We start from the raw sequence: 13811 nt of genomic DNA, 5'->3' as shown, positions 1-13811 counted from the left end.
CTCTCAATAATACATCATCTCTTCACTAAAATACTCAATAATGACACTTAGTAATCCCTCTTAGGTTGTGGATGCACCTCCCAAGAGGTACGGGAGGTATGAAAGGGCACCATAGCCACTACAATGTCTCTTCATAACTCACTATTATCACTGTCACTCCAGTCTTTTCTTTAGTCTTCAGCAACTGCTTCTTCTAGTTGTTTTAGCTCTTTTTAACTTAGATTCATTCTTTCCAAAAGTTAGAAAACTTTTTCCAAAGTCACATATACATTCTACAGAACACTTACAGAAGATCTACATAACAAAACATAACAGGAATAGAGCAAAGACATAGCAGAGACAGAGACTCTAAAGAAGGTTTACAGAGGGTTACAAAAGGTCATCAGAGAACATCAGATCCTCATAACTCATACTAAAATCATTCCAAACTATCAAAAACTATTCAATAAACCTTTCAAAAGACCTCGTCCTTCATCAATCATCAATCCATGCTTCATACAGAAGAAAATCAGAACAAAACAGAAACTAAATAGAAGGTATAAGAACCAATCAGAACCTTAACAGAACCTATGAGAACATCACAGAGCCTCATATTTCTACTAAAAATCATCATGAACTTCCAAAACATAATCAATATAATCCCAAAAACTCTCAAAAACTTCCATTAACAACCATACATCACTCTAAATCCATCAAAAATCAACCATTTAGACCTCAAAAATAACAAAAATCAATCAAAAATTCATTATTTTTCCACTCTCAACATATCCCCACACTTAGAAAGAAAGCGTCCTCGCGACCTAAGGAAAAGAAGAATGTAAGTTTAGTAAAGAGCTCAATTTGATCTTTTTTAATATCTTCAGCAATCACTCCACCATGACCCCAACTTATCACCTTTATCTAGGAAAGAATACTACTAAAGGAAAACTTCGTTATTCATTAACACATCTGATAAACAATAAAAATTCATAACAAATTTGTAAAGGATATAAGAGGTTCTTCAGCTTTTCATCATAGGCTTGCCATTCACCATCACCATCAATAGTTGAAAAGAGAGCTCTTGAACAAATTATTCAACCAGTACGAACTCATCTCATATAAAGTAATATAGTATAAACACAAACACAACCATCTGAATGGCATCGAATGGCACATACAAAAGATGTCTCATTAAGAAGCATAGAAAATACATTCAGGGGTATCAATGAAGATGATCCCTCTTGAAAGCTTAATGATTACAAAAGTGATCCAGGGATAAAGACTCATCTACAAAAGATTTTGGAGGATTCTGAAAGAATTGAAGGCAACACATCCATTCTAGCAAAACAAGGTATCTACTAGGTAAACAAAGGGTATGAAAATATATGACATCCAACTGTTGGGAATCAATGTTCACATTGATATTCATACAAAGCTTTGGAATGGCCTTTTGATCGTTATGGGAATGCCTATACATATATGCTAGGTACCAAGCAAAATGGGCTATCAATCTCACTGAAGGATCTAGAGATTGTGAATATTGTTGAGAAAAATGGAGGTAATTTTTGTATGCTTGACTAGCAGTTGTCCAGTCCCCTAGAATTAATGGCCAATTAATCTATGGTCCCGTGAGAGTATCAGTTGAGCTCCATCCTCTTCTTCTCGGAATCTGCTGATCAAATCCTTCGTACCCACTAACCAACTGAGGGGGTTGAGAAATAGAAGTAGTAGGAGATGGAAGAGGAATGAGTAAAAGAGGATGAAGAGATGGGTAGGAAAAATCATAAAATGGGGAATAAGCTAAAGAAGGAGTGGCTGAAAATTTAAGCAAATCAGTTAGGAAAGATGTCAATTGATAAGCAGGAAAAGTAGAAGGTATATGGATAGATGGAGAAGGACATGGCAGAGAAGGGGAAAAGACTCGATCTTCAATGAAAGAACAATAGGTAAAGATTGTAATTTGAGGAAAACCCTGAGGTTGGAAAAGGAGAGGTAAGATAGCTGTTGAGTTGGAAAAATAAGCATCATAGGTGATGGGCCATTTGTTGATAATACAATAAGCTGGGGACAGAGGGACCTAAAACAGATCATCGATGGTAGGCATCAAAGAAGGATGAATCAAATGGATGGTTCTTGGAAAGATAAGCTAGGAGATCCACCCTTAGTTGGTTAGTACTCTGCACATGAGTAGAAGCTGTATTTTGGTGTTGGTTCAGGACTACAGAATCGATCATTGAATCCCATAAAGTGTCAAGGCTAGTAGCCACTTTAGAAGAATAGCGCTGGAACATGTCATCTATCCTCAACTCCAAACGGTTGACATATAAGACAGCTTGTAAGACCACATCCCCCACATATCAAGATAGATCTACATCATCTGAAATTAACATATCACCTCGTAGATACATATAAGATAGCAACATGGTATCTGTCTCACAAAATCTTCAAAGACCATACAGACAACTTTTGTTAGCAAATTAGAAGACCAAACCCCACTCCAACCATCCTCTGGAAGAGGAAGATCCATCCTTGAGAGCTTAATATAAAAGGCCAACTTTTGAAGCTGATAGTGGACAAAAAAGGAATGGTTGGGAGGAACATACTCCTGAAATTGCTCAAATGTAGATCATAATAAATCCATCCTGGACTGCAATCTTTCCACTTTATCTTGAAACAATAGACATAATGTGCCGTCTTTGGAGAACCGCCAAGTCCTGTTGAGATATAGAAGGAATCATGGGGACACTAGGGCTTGGAGGAATGGACCGTGACTGTGCCAGTTGGTCCTTTAACTGTTTAATTTGGGAAGCTTGGGATTCCAATGTATTGTGAGCAATCTACAAAGTTGACAGTTTCGTATCTAAAAGATTCTTAAACTCTTGAGCTTCTTTTGACATTTTCTCTTTCTCTTCCGAAACTCTAGTGACCTCTGATTGAGCTTCTGCTAATTGAATTTTCAAAGAAGATATTTCTTTTCTCTGGGTCTCAATCATTTGTGTCTACTACTCCATCTGCTTAAACAGATTGACAAGAGTATCTTTAGCAAAGGCTAACTCTGTGGTTACCTTATGCATTTGGTCTTTGGATTGCATCAATTCTTCATAGAGAAAGAAGCATATAACTGTTGAACACAAGCTGTCACTGAGAGTTCAATAGAACTTTGTATGTCATTACAAAGGAAAGGAATGGAATTCCCTGACACAAAACTGTTCAGCGAAGGAACTGATATTTCCAAAGAACCCTCTCAATGTGCCCTGAATAAATTGTTGCATGTGAGGTAGGCAGGTAGGTCACTTCCAGAGGTGGCAGGAAGTGACACTGAAGGAATGACTGGTGGAATTTTCTCTGCCACACGCTTCAAGCGCTTCAGTTGAATTACTAATGGAGGAGGGGAATCAATATCCTCTATGTCAATGGGTTCTGAATTTTTTGAAGGTGGAGGGGGAGGGACTTGATCAGATAGAGAAGGAGGTAGCACACCCTTCTTAAGGCCTGAATATGTCAAGAAAGAATATAAATATGAACCATAGGTTACATTGGTAACATTCCCTCTAGTCACCTTAACAAAATGCTGGTCCATCTTCGTAAGAAGGTAAGTACTCTAGTCAATGGCAACCCCTTTTAAAACCATCCTGGAAGTTGTGAAGAGCTCCTTGGACAAATAGTGAGATGGTGTCTTGGCAGGCATGAACCTGTCCTTGAGAAATTGGCAGACTAGCTTCCAGAGAGGATCAGTGATCATTGAGAAAGACACTCCTAAAGTGTTAATCACCTTCTTGGCATCAAGGACCTCTTTAGTCTACTTCTGCAATAGCTTGAGAATCTCGTCATTTGAGAATAAATGTCTGGCTATAACAAAGGGTTCTCCTTTGTAGGGAAGAGACAAAGCCTTCCCTAACCCTCTAGGTGTTAGGACCATGGAAGTACCATGAACCAAGCCCAATTTCTTAATGTATGACGCAAGAAACTCATCACATAGGGCTGGATCGTCTGGAATCAGAGGCAGTGAAGTAGCCACGAAAGATGCAAGACCAGCTTTCGCAATAGGCAATAGGGAAGAATAATCCCTACTACTGATCAATAGGACATACTGGAGAGGAGAAGGAGCTTGAGGCGCCATTCAAATGGAATACACACACATACCACAAGCCTAGATAATCACAGTGAATGCCTTCAAAACAACAAAATAGCTACTTAAAAAAAATCAATCAAAATAAGCACACACAGGCGTAACTAACCAACTAACCACCCCAAACAACCCACATCCTAGAAAAAATTCGGCATGACCCCTACACATATGCAACCGAAAGCTTCATGCTATGCAACAAGCAGGCACCCAAGACCTTGTATTAGGCAGAAAAGAAAACTACAGACCGCACCCGTAATCGTATCACACAGTCAAACTATAATACCTCAATAACCTAATCGGGGCATAACCAGGACTTTGATAAACAATGCCAGCTTAAAGAACTATATGTGCCCATCCCACGAAGTGTATTCATTAAAAAGGGAAAAAAGTGCAGTGAGGGGAATGATTTTAGTGAAGGGTTCATTTTAATAAATTATTAACAATGGTTGAAATTTTATTAGGTTGTAAACCTTAATAAGAAAATGGAGGTTCATTTTTAAATTGTTAGTTACAATTTATTAATGTGAAACATTGCTTTTAATGAAGCCCAAACTTCAATACCCAGACTCAGATCTCTAAATGCATTTTCATTGATTAAAAATTTAATGTGTTTGAAGTACTCTTCTTTTTCAGCGCATGCATTTTTGTGACGGCGGGTTCATTTTTATTTAAAATTAAAGTACCTCTGAAACGCACATAGCACGTGCAAAGTGAACGGCGGGTTGATTTTAAGTTATTTAAAAAATGTGTGTTGAGCGCGAGCACGTGTGAAAAAGTGGGTGAATAAATTTTATTTTAATAATTAACTATGGTTAAGGGATGACAAAAAATAAATAAAACACAAAAGATAGATACATGGTAGGGGTGTGTATGCAAGAGACTAAGGGCGCACGGAGTAGTCCCAAATGCAAGGTATCCAACAAAAAAGCAAAAACCATTGACTCGAAAAAATAAAACATCTTATTATCTTTAAAAAACAAAAGAAATATCAAGGTGATGTTAGTGGGATCACGTTTGGTTTACTTAATGTTGATTAGTGTTTGGGTGATATTGTTATTATTTTTTAAATTGTAATTTAGGTATGTTTTTTATTTTTATTTTTTATTTGTATATTTTTTATTTAATATGTTTGATTTATTAAGGTATCGATCAAACCTAAATAAAAATGAAACCATTGGCTTCAACAGTGGATTTACTTTTTTTTTGGGTAATTTGGCAGCTTATTTTTTACATTTAAAATGAATTTTTTTATGAATTTAGATTAAAGGTTTATCATTTGGGTCGAAAAATAATAGGGTGATAATGTGCCAAGGTTTTTTTAGCTTATAAAATATTCCAAAAGTAGTCAAATGTATTGATAGAATTTTTTGTGTTTTTTCTTAATTTAATTCTGATTTTTAAGGGATTTTTAATGATTTTTTCTTAATTTTTAGTGAATTTTTAAAAAGGATTTTAAATATTGTTACTTTTTTGCAATTAATTCTCTATATTATAATCAATAAGATAAACCAAAAAATTGCCCAATTTAGTTAGGAATTTTTTAGTAGTTTTTTATTTATAATTAAAATTTTTAATATTTTTAAGTGTTTTTACGCATTTTTCACGGGTTTGTGGAAAATCAAAGGAGATACTCGGGCTTCGTGTGAATAGCTGCATGTGCTCGGGGACGACACGCACCACCGCACGAATAAGACCAAACGTGCGTCCTTGCGCGTGAACACCTGCTGGCAGCTCACATACACACAAGCACACCTCAAGGCCCGCACGAGCACATGCACACACGGGACCACCGGGCAACAAGGGGGCCTGCATGTGGAGGGTTTTGGTAGAGTGTTGTGGGGTCCCGTAAGAAACAGAGGTGGTTGCGGCTGGGGGTAGTGGGAAAGGGGGCTAGGAGGGGGTAATTGGGAAGGGGTGGGAAAGGGGGCTTGGGTAGGGGTAACTAGGGTGAGGGTGGTGAGGTTAGGTGAAAGTAATTGGGGTTAGGGTGGGTGGTGGTTAGGTTAGGTTAACTAGGGTTAGGATGGGTGGTGGGGGGAGGAATGGTAGGAGGAGTGGAGGGAGGAGGCGGAGATGAGAGGGAAAGGAGGGAAAGGCAAAATAGGAGGGAGGGAGGTAGGCGGAATGGGAGGAGCAGGAGGGGAGGGAGGAAGGGACAAGGAAGGGGTGGAGGGGGGGAGGCAGAATGGGAGGAAGAGGAGGGAAAGGCAGGGTGGAGGAGGCAGAGATGGGAGGGAGAGGAGGGGAAGGCCGCACGAAGGAGAAGGTGGGGAAGGGCCGCACGAGTGCTACGGGGAGGAGAAGGGGGGGAGGGAGGGGCAAGCGCTACAGGCGAAGGAGAAGGGGGGGAAGGACCGCGCGAAGGAGAAGAGGGGGAAGGACTGCGCGAAGGAGAAGGGGGGGAGGGTCGCGCGAAGGAGAAGGTGGGGAAGGCGACGCGGGCGACATGTAAGAAGGCGGATTTTTTTGGGTTTTTTTTTTGTTTTTTCTTTTGGTTTCTTTTTTTGTTTTTTTTTTCTTTTGGTTCCTCCTTTTTTTGTTATTGTTGTTTTTTTAAAAATAGTTATTTTGTTTTTTCTTTTGGTTCCTTTATTGTTGTTGTTTTTTTTTTTGTCTTTTGGGGTGTTTTTTTTGTTTGTTTTATTGTTTTTTTTAGGTTTTGTGTTTGTTTTTGTTTTTTTATTTTTTGGTTTATTTTGTGTTTTTGTTTGGTTTTATGTTATGTATTATTATTGTTTTTTTTTTTGAAAGACATTAAAAGGGAAACGCGGGGGAAAAAATTTTGCATCGGTAGGATAAGACAGGGCGAGGATGGTGACACGTGAGGCATAGAGGCTGAGGGGGCATCCCAAAGCGCTTAAAACCAAGAACATACGCGTTCACGCGCGACACGAGAGACTCGGCCACACTGCAAGAGAAAGAAAAATTAATAAAACCCAAACCATACATTCAATCAAAAGATAGTAAAAAGGAAAAAGGTGCCACGAGACAAGGGGAAGATAATAGAAAACTGTGACACGAGTACCGGGGTAAAATCAAGGTGTTCACATGGGAAAAACACAAAAAACGGCTCCAAAAATACATACGAGGATTAATATGGAAAAATCCACTCACTGGAACGTAGGGCAAAAAGAAGCAAAAATGTGCCAAATAATGTGCCTGACAAACCTAGCATGTCAACACATGGTTTCAACCGAGAGAGGACACGTTCATATGGAAAAAACCCAAAAAAAAAAACCCAAAAATGGGCTGAAAGATGAATACAGAAAGAACCGAGCAGTGAAATGGAGGGAAGCAAAAAGAGAATGTCTGCAGGAAGAGGATGCATAGGAATGTCACATCAAAAGTCACTTCTGGTGGAGTTAGAAGGGGTTCATATGCAAAAAATACCAAAAATGGAATCGAAAATATATTAAAAATTAATAATGAAAAATACAATAGTGAAAATAGGGTGGAGAAAAAAGAAAAATGTAGGGAAAGGCTAGAGGGACACAACAGTCAAATGAAACTGGAATTCTGGTGAAAATAGGGCATGCTCATATGGAAAAATGTTAAAAATAGGCACGAAAATGGCCCGAAAGGCGCAAAAATTAATATCGGATAAACCATGCATTGGAAGGACAAGGAGTGAAAAGGAAAAATGTTAGGGGAAAGATGGAGGATAGGGTTGTCACGTCAGATTGTTGTTCTGAAATAATAAAGGTGAGTTCACATGGAAAACTATCTAATTTACAGGAAATGCTTCAAAAATTAATAACTCAAGAACCGGCGGTCTGAACAAGGGTTTGCCCAATCTTGTGCATGTAATGTCACCAATTATGGGCTCGAGTGGGTGGGAAGGGACCCCATCGGGGCAAAATCAGGTCAGGGCATTCATGCAAGATTAAAGTGAGGCATATGTAGAGGGGTATGCATCATAGATGCGCAGGGACTCGTCCCCACACTTAAAACCTTAACAGACAGGGTTAAATGCAGCAACACAACCTAGGACTCACCAACCGATTGGACTTTGGGGTCCCCACACTTAAAACATAACGTACACTTGCAATCATAAGAATAAGGTTAGAAAGACTTGGCTCGGTTCGCGTATGGTCGAAGGAACCGTCACTGCTACAGAAGGGTTGGAGTAAGCTGTAGGAGGTACCACAGCTCACTCCAGCATTCAGCCAGCATGGCAGGGACCATATAGCAGCACCCAGGGATATAGCTGGTTGATGAAGCCTGTCGGGGGAGGTGTCATTGATGAAGGATAGTCACTCAACTCACGAGCACTCATATGGGATGAGAGAACAATCACTCGCCCCATAACTTACATCACTCGAGTTAATAATGATGAAACCTAGATCTCACACCCGATTTAGGAATCGACAAGGGAATGGGGAAGAGGGAGTATGCTAGGGGGCACAGTTGATGGTGCATTAGTGTGTCCAACCCTGCCTGGAATAGGTGCAAGCAGGAAGGCTATGAAGCCTTGCAGTACCGTGTACAAAACAAAGTGACGTGTCATGTGCTGATGGCAAAGACGCATCCTGTGTGTGCATAGGGAAATGGAAACGTACCTGACTCCAATTGTTGTAACGTCCCTCAAGCCTCACCTCTCAATAATTGATTGAAGAAACACCAGTCACATTTAACCCACCCGCTGTCTCACTCTCTATTGAAAGATACAGGAGGGCAACCGTTCCTGAAACCCATTGATATAATTGTAATGGGCGATAGGAACCCTCCCTTGAAATTTTAAAAGAAAAAGAAAAAAAAATCATTAGTTCAACTTTTTTTTACTCCCCCCTCTCTCCCCGCTGACAGCACGTCGGGGAGAGAGAGAGAGGGAGTGATGGTGCTGGGGGGCATGTAGCCCCCCAAGTGGGACGGGTGGCCATGCCACCTACCTCCTCCCATCCCCTATATAAGGGGAGGCTTCTCCCCTCCCCAAGCAGAGACAGGAGGCTACGTCGCCACCCTCCCCCCCGCCAGCTACTGCTGCTGCAGGGCCTTGGGCCTCCAACTGGAGTTCATGGGACTCTCAGCCGTAGCCACCCCACAGTCAATTGCTGTACCACCCCCCTAGCCGTCCGATCGAAGTCCCCCCCCCCCCCTGCGACCTGCTGCAATGGTAGCTCTGGACGACGTGCTAGCCCTACTCCCCCACCCAGGCTACTAGACCAATGTCCTAGCCAACTGTGCCACCACCAGGCTGACGACTCATCAACCCATCCCCCCCCCCCCCCCTAGTGACAGCTAGCGGTGACTCCCTCCTCTGCCGCGATCTACATGCCTAATATGTGAGGGAGAAGGAGTGAGGAGAGGGAAGAAGGAGGAGTGGGAAGAGAAAGAAGGAGGGAGTGAGAGGATAGAAGGAGTGAAGGAGAAGGAGTGAGAAGAGGGAGAGAAGGAGGAGGGAAGAGAGAAAAAGGAGGGAGAGAGAGGAGAGAAGGAGGAGTGAGAAGAGGGAGAGAAGGAGAAGGAGGGAAGAGAGAAAAAGGAGGGAGAGAGAGAAGAGGAGGAAGAGGGAGAGAGAAGGAGAGAGGTAGAGGAAGAAGAAGGAGAGGTAGAAGGAAAGAGGAGAGAAGTAGTAGAAGAAGAGTAGAAGGAGAAAGAAGAGAGGAGGAAGAGAAAGAGAGGGAAGGAAAAGAAGGACAAAAGAAGTGGAAGAGGGAGAGAAGGAGAAGGGGAGAGGGAGAGAAGGAGAGGGAGAGTGAAGAGAAGAAGAGGGAGAGAAAGAGAAGGTGAAAGGAAAAGAAGGAGAGGGAGAGAAGGAGAAGGAGAGAGGAAAAGGAGTGGGAGAGTGAAGAGAAGAAGAGGGAGAGAAGGAGAAGGAGAGAGGAAAAGAAGGAGTGAAGAGAAGAAGAGGGAGAGAAGGAGAAGGAGAAAGAGAAAGAAGGAGAAGAGGAGAAGAAGAAGAAGAAGAGAGAGAGAGAGAAAGAAAGAAGGAGAGGGAGTGGGAGTGGGAGTTGGTAGGTAACCGCAACAAGTCACCCAAACCACTCCCTCGGCGAAGGACCCCATCCAATGGTCTTTCCTACCGAACCTGTCAACCCGAAACCTACTAAGGTTTGGACTCGCCAATCTCCGTGAGGCGAATGGCTCCCAAGAAGAAAGTTGCGGGAAGTGTAGGTGCCCAAGCTACCGGTAATGTTGGAGAGGCGAGCGGAGCGACTGACGCAGCACACACAAATCAAGCCCAGGTTCTAAGTTTTAAAATTAATTAGGAATTATTTCTTGTGGAAGGGATGAAAGGATTGATGACATGCATGGAACAAGAACGAGTCTTAGGGTTCTATTTACTCTAAGTACTAAGATGCATGCGCGAAACGGTAGAGTTTGGAATTCGCATAAGATTTTAAGCATGAAATGACAACTTTTACTCACATAAAATGATAGCTTTTTAACCAGTTCAGTGCATGAATAGTCCTTTAAAATTCACGTTTCGTAATCATGGTTAAAAAGAAACACATGAAATGTTAATTTCTGTTCATGAGATGCACTTGCATTGTTAGACAAAACCCTAGACTTTCATATAGCAAGTCACATGTGATCCGGTGCATTAGAAATAAGTACTCGTTGCTAGGATTAAAGAGAGATAAAAGTCGTTAGGAGGTACAACTATACTAAACGCATAATGCGCACGATGGTTAAGGTTGATTGGGAAATCATGCATAGAACCGCACTAAGAGAATTGGAAGGATCGCATGAATCTAGACCGCATCTTGAAAGTCTAAATGAAGAATCATGTATTGCCATGTATGTTAACTGAGCTTGGTTGGAATTAGAGATTAAAATAACCTTGGTTGGGTTGCGAATAAGTCATATCCGTTGCCTTGACTGACCGACTAATGCTTGAGTTAAGGACTAAGATATCCTAAGCTAAAACCCAAGGGAAAAGGGCAAGTATGAGTCAACTTACCAAGACCATTTGCTTGTGTAATCTTGTTTGAAATTATTGGGTTCTCACCAAGTCGCGAAAAGACCCAAGATCGGATGCTGGGAGCATCCGAGGGAAAAAAGGAGTCACACCTTAGTAGTCGGTCGTGCAAACAACTTTCGAAATGTTCTTGCTTGTACTTAGGTACATTATTTGATCTCTTTGCTCAAGGAACTAATTCAAGGAAAACACTTAATGCTTCAGGTTGAAAGCCTAGAGGGAGAGGCAGGAACAGTTACCTCTGACTGTCTGTCTGGCCCTATCCAAGGGGGTTGTTATCCGTGCCGGGTATATGGACCTAACCCACCACGAGAGGTTTCTCCGTGGGTGCTACTTGGAGGGGGAGGATGCTTGGGTGCCAAGGGAGGCTCTGGATGTAAATCCCTTGCCTCTGGATCCCACACAAGGGACCGACGTGACTCGAGATGCGATCTCGAGGCCCGTGTACTAGTCAATGGGTGGAACTTGGAGCAACAATCCTGTAGATTGCTGGGATAGCCTTCGGGCATGATATTGGATGTACTCCAAGATTTTGATAAATAAAGAGCATTTATTAGAGAAAAAGGAACTTGCTTGGCATTGTTTTTGTGTCAGTGCCTAAGTTACGTGAAGGAAGCGGTGATTAATTTGTTTAATTAAGGAAACCGATTTTGCATGTCAAAACGTAATGTGTTAGGTAATTAGATAACTAAAGCAAACTGAGGAAAGTACGGTGGACATGACTTAGGTCCGTCCTATGAAAAGGTGGTCCCAGTTAGTTGGGAACTTTTCTCAAATGATGAGATAATAAGACAGTAGATGTAGAATTTTCGATTTATTCTGTTTTAGGGGAAAGGAATGGGACTATGCCATATGGCAGAGAGGTTGACCTTCGCATCCCTCTCGTTTTCCATTCTCCATGAACCAAGGGCAGCATGAATCTGCTTTGACTCTGTTGTTTCTACGCAAAGTGGTACATTTGGAGCTCGATGCTAGCTCCTTCGTAGAGACTTTGCTGATAGGAAAGGAACCCTGACCTCAAGTCAATCCCAAGTGGGAATGGCTGGACACTTCTGCTCGTGGCAGACTCGGGGAGACCTAGATCACAAACATGTGTCATTCCCTGCGACTGCCAGGCGGAGCCTTCTAGATACTCCTCCCGATGGGCTGCTAAGGCGTGTCCCACAAGCAGACAAGTGGACACATTACAGTTGGTATCGGAGCGAACCAACGGGATCTAAGATTTACAAAGGAACTTAATGGAGGAAAGTAAAGGAAATAAGGGGATAGCCAGGGGAATGTGAGTGAAATAGAGCAATGTTTTTTGTTGAAAACATTTCCTTACTCACTTATGGATGTTGGGTTGCAGAGTCACGAAGCATGGAGCAAGTTCTTGGTGTTCGAGGTCATGTTCATGACTGCTATGCATGCTTCGGATTATCATCAAAGGCTAGGCATGATGAATATTCTAGACCGCATCTATAAATCTTCACCCCTGTATGCAGAACGGAGATGGATGGGAGAATCAGGAATATACTACATAGCAGCCCATCGACTTGCATACCTTTAGACCAACTTGAAGAGAATCAAGTGGATGGAGGATTTAAAGATCATGAATGTCAAAGTTCACGTAAACACAACCCTGCATGTTGGCGGTTGGCAAGTCAAGCAAAACAAGTATGTGTATCAAGAAGTGACTCGGGTGATCGCTGCCGACAAAATCAAAGTGCTAGGGCGCTATGAGAAGAACGGGTATCAAAGGAAGGGATACCCCAAGCTTCCTATGAATTATCGATTCCTGAAAATCCATGACCCCACTCCATATTATTACTCAGTCCCTGTAGCCGATTGTAAAACAATCCTATTTTCCCTAAATTGATGTACTAATTAGCTTGATCTACTTTCTCAAAATAAATGTACTCAAAGGGCTATGCCCTCATGAATAAACAAAACTTTTACTATTGTCTATCTTGATTGTAAACATTGGCAAAGGTGTTAAGTGATTAAGTCACTTGGCTAAAAGTTGTGCAAGTCATAATAATGTGATATGAGGAACGAGTGATAAGTTGTTAATATAAAGAATCTTATTGTCCAGGCGCAACCCCAAGTGCAGGTTCCAAGTCCGTCTCCCACACTAAGTACAGCTGTGATTCAAGAAAAGAAGTCCCTTCTCAAACAAATCAAGCCACCTGAGTTCGATGGCAAGGGAAGGACTGTTCAAGCTGATGCCGAGATCTGGATCGAGTCCATGGAGGACTATGTTGAGGCAGTAGGAACTGCACCTGCTAACCAAGCTATGCTCGTCAAACTTAAGCTTACAGGCGAAGCAAGACTTTGGTGGAAACAATGGTGCAGAGACCAAGCGATCTCAGAAGGGACAATCACTTGGGAGAAGCTTAAGGGAGCTGTGCGAGGGAGGTATCTACCACCTACCAACCGCACACAGAAGATGAACGAATTCTATGAATTGAAGCAGCTTGGATTATCCCTTGATGCATATTATTCAAAGTTCATTTCTCTCCTAAAGTACGCGCCTCCAATGGATATGACACAACAGGTGTCAAAGTTTTGTGCTGGGTTAAATCCCCCCATAAACACCTGCTTGGAATCAATGTGCCCAACGGACCTACAAGATGTACTCCCCCCAACTAATTATTACCCATTTTCACCCTATAAAATCCCCCATCCCCCATTAAGCAAAGGATACACGTTAACTTCTTCCTCCCCCTACTACTGATTCGCAAAAGAACACCATATTGGGGAATATGGAAATTTCCCATAAGTTTGGGACATGTGATCAAA

The sequence above is a fragment of the Lygodium microphyllum genome, chromosome 11 (assembly GCF_053477565.2).
Source record: "Lygodium microphyllum isolate KBCC chromosome 11, Lygodium_microphyllum_v1.1.10, whole genome shotgun sequence".
Classification (NCBI taxonomy): domain Eukaryota; kingdom Viridiplantae; phylum Streptophyta; class Polypodiopsida; order Schizaeales; family Lygodiaceae; genus Lygodium; species Lygodium microphyllum.
Note: the sequence above shows the minus strand (reverse complement) of the source record.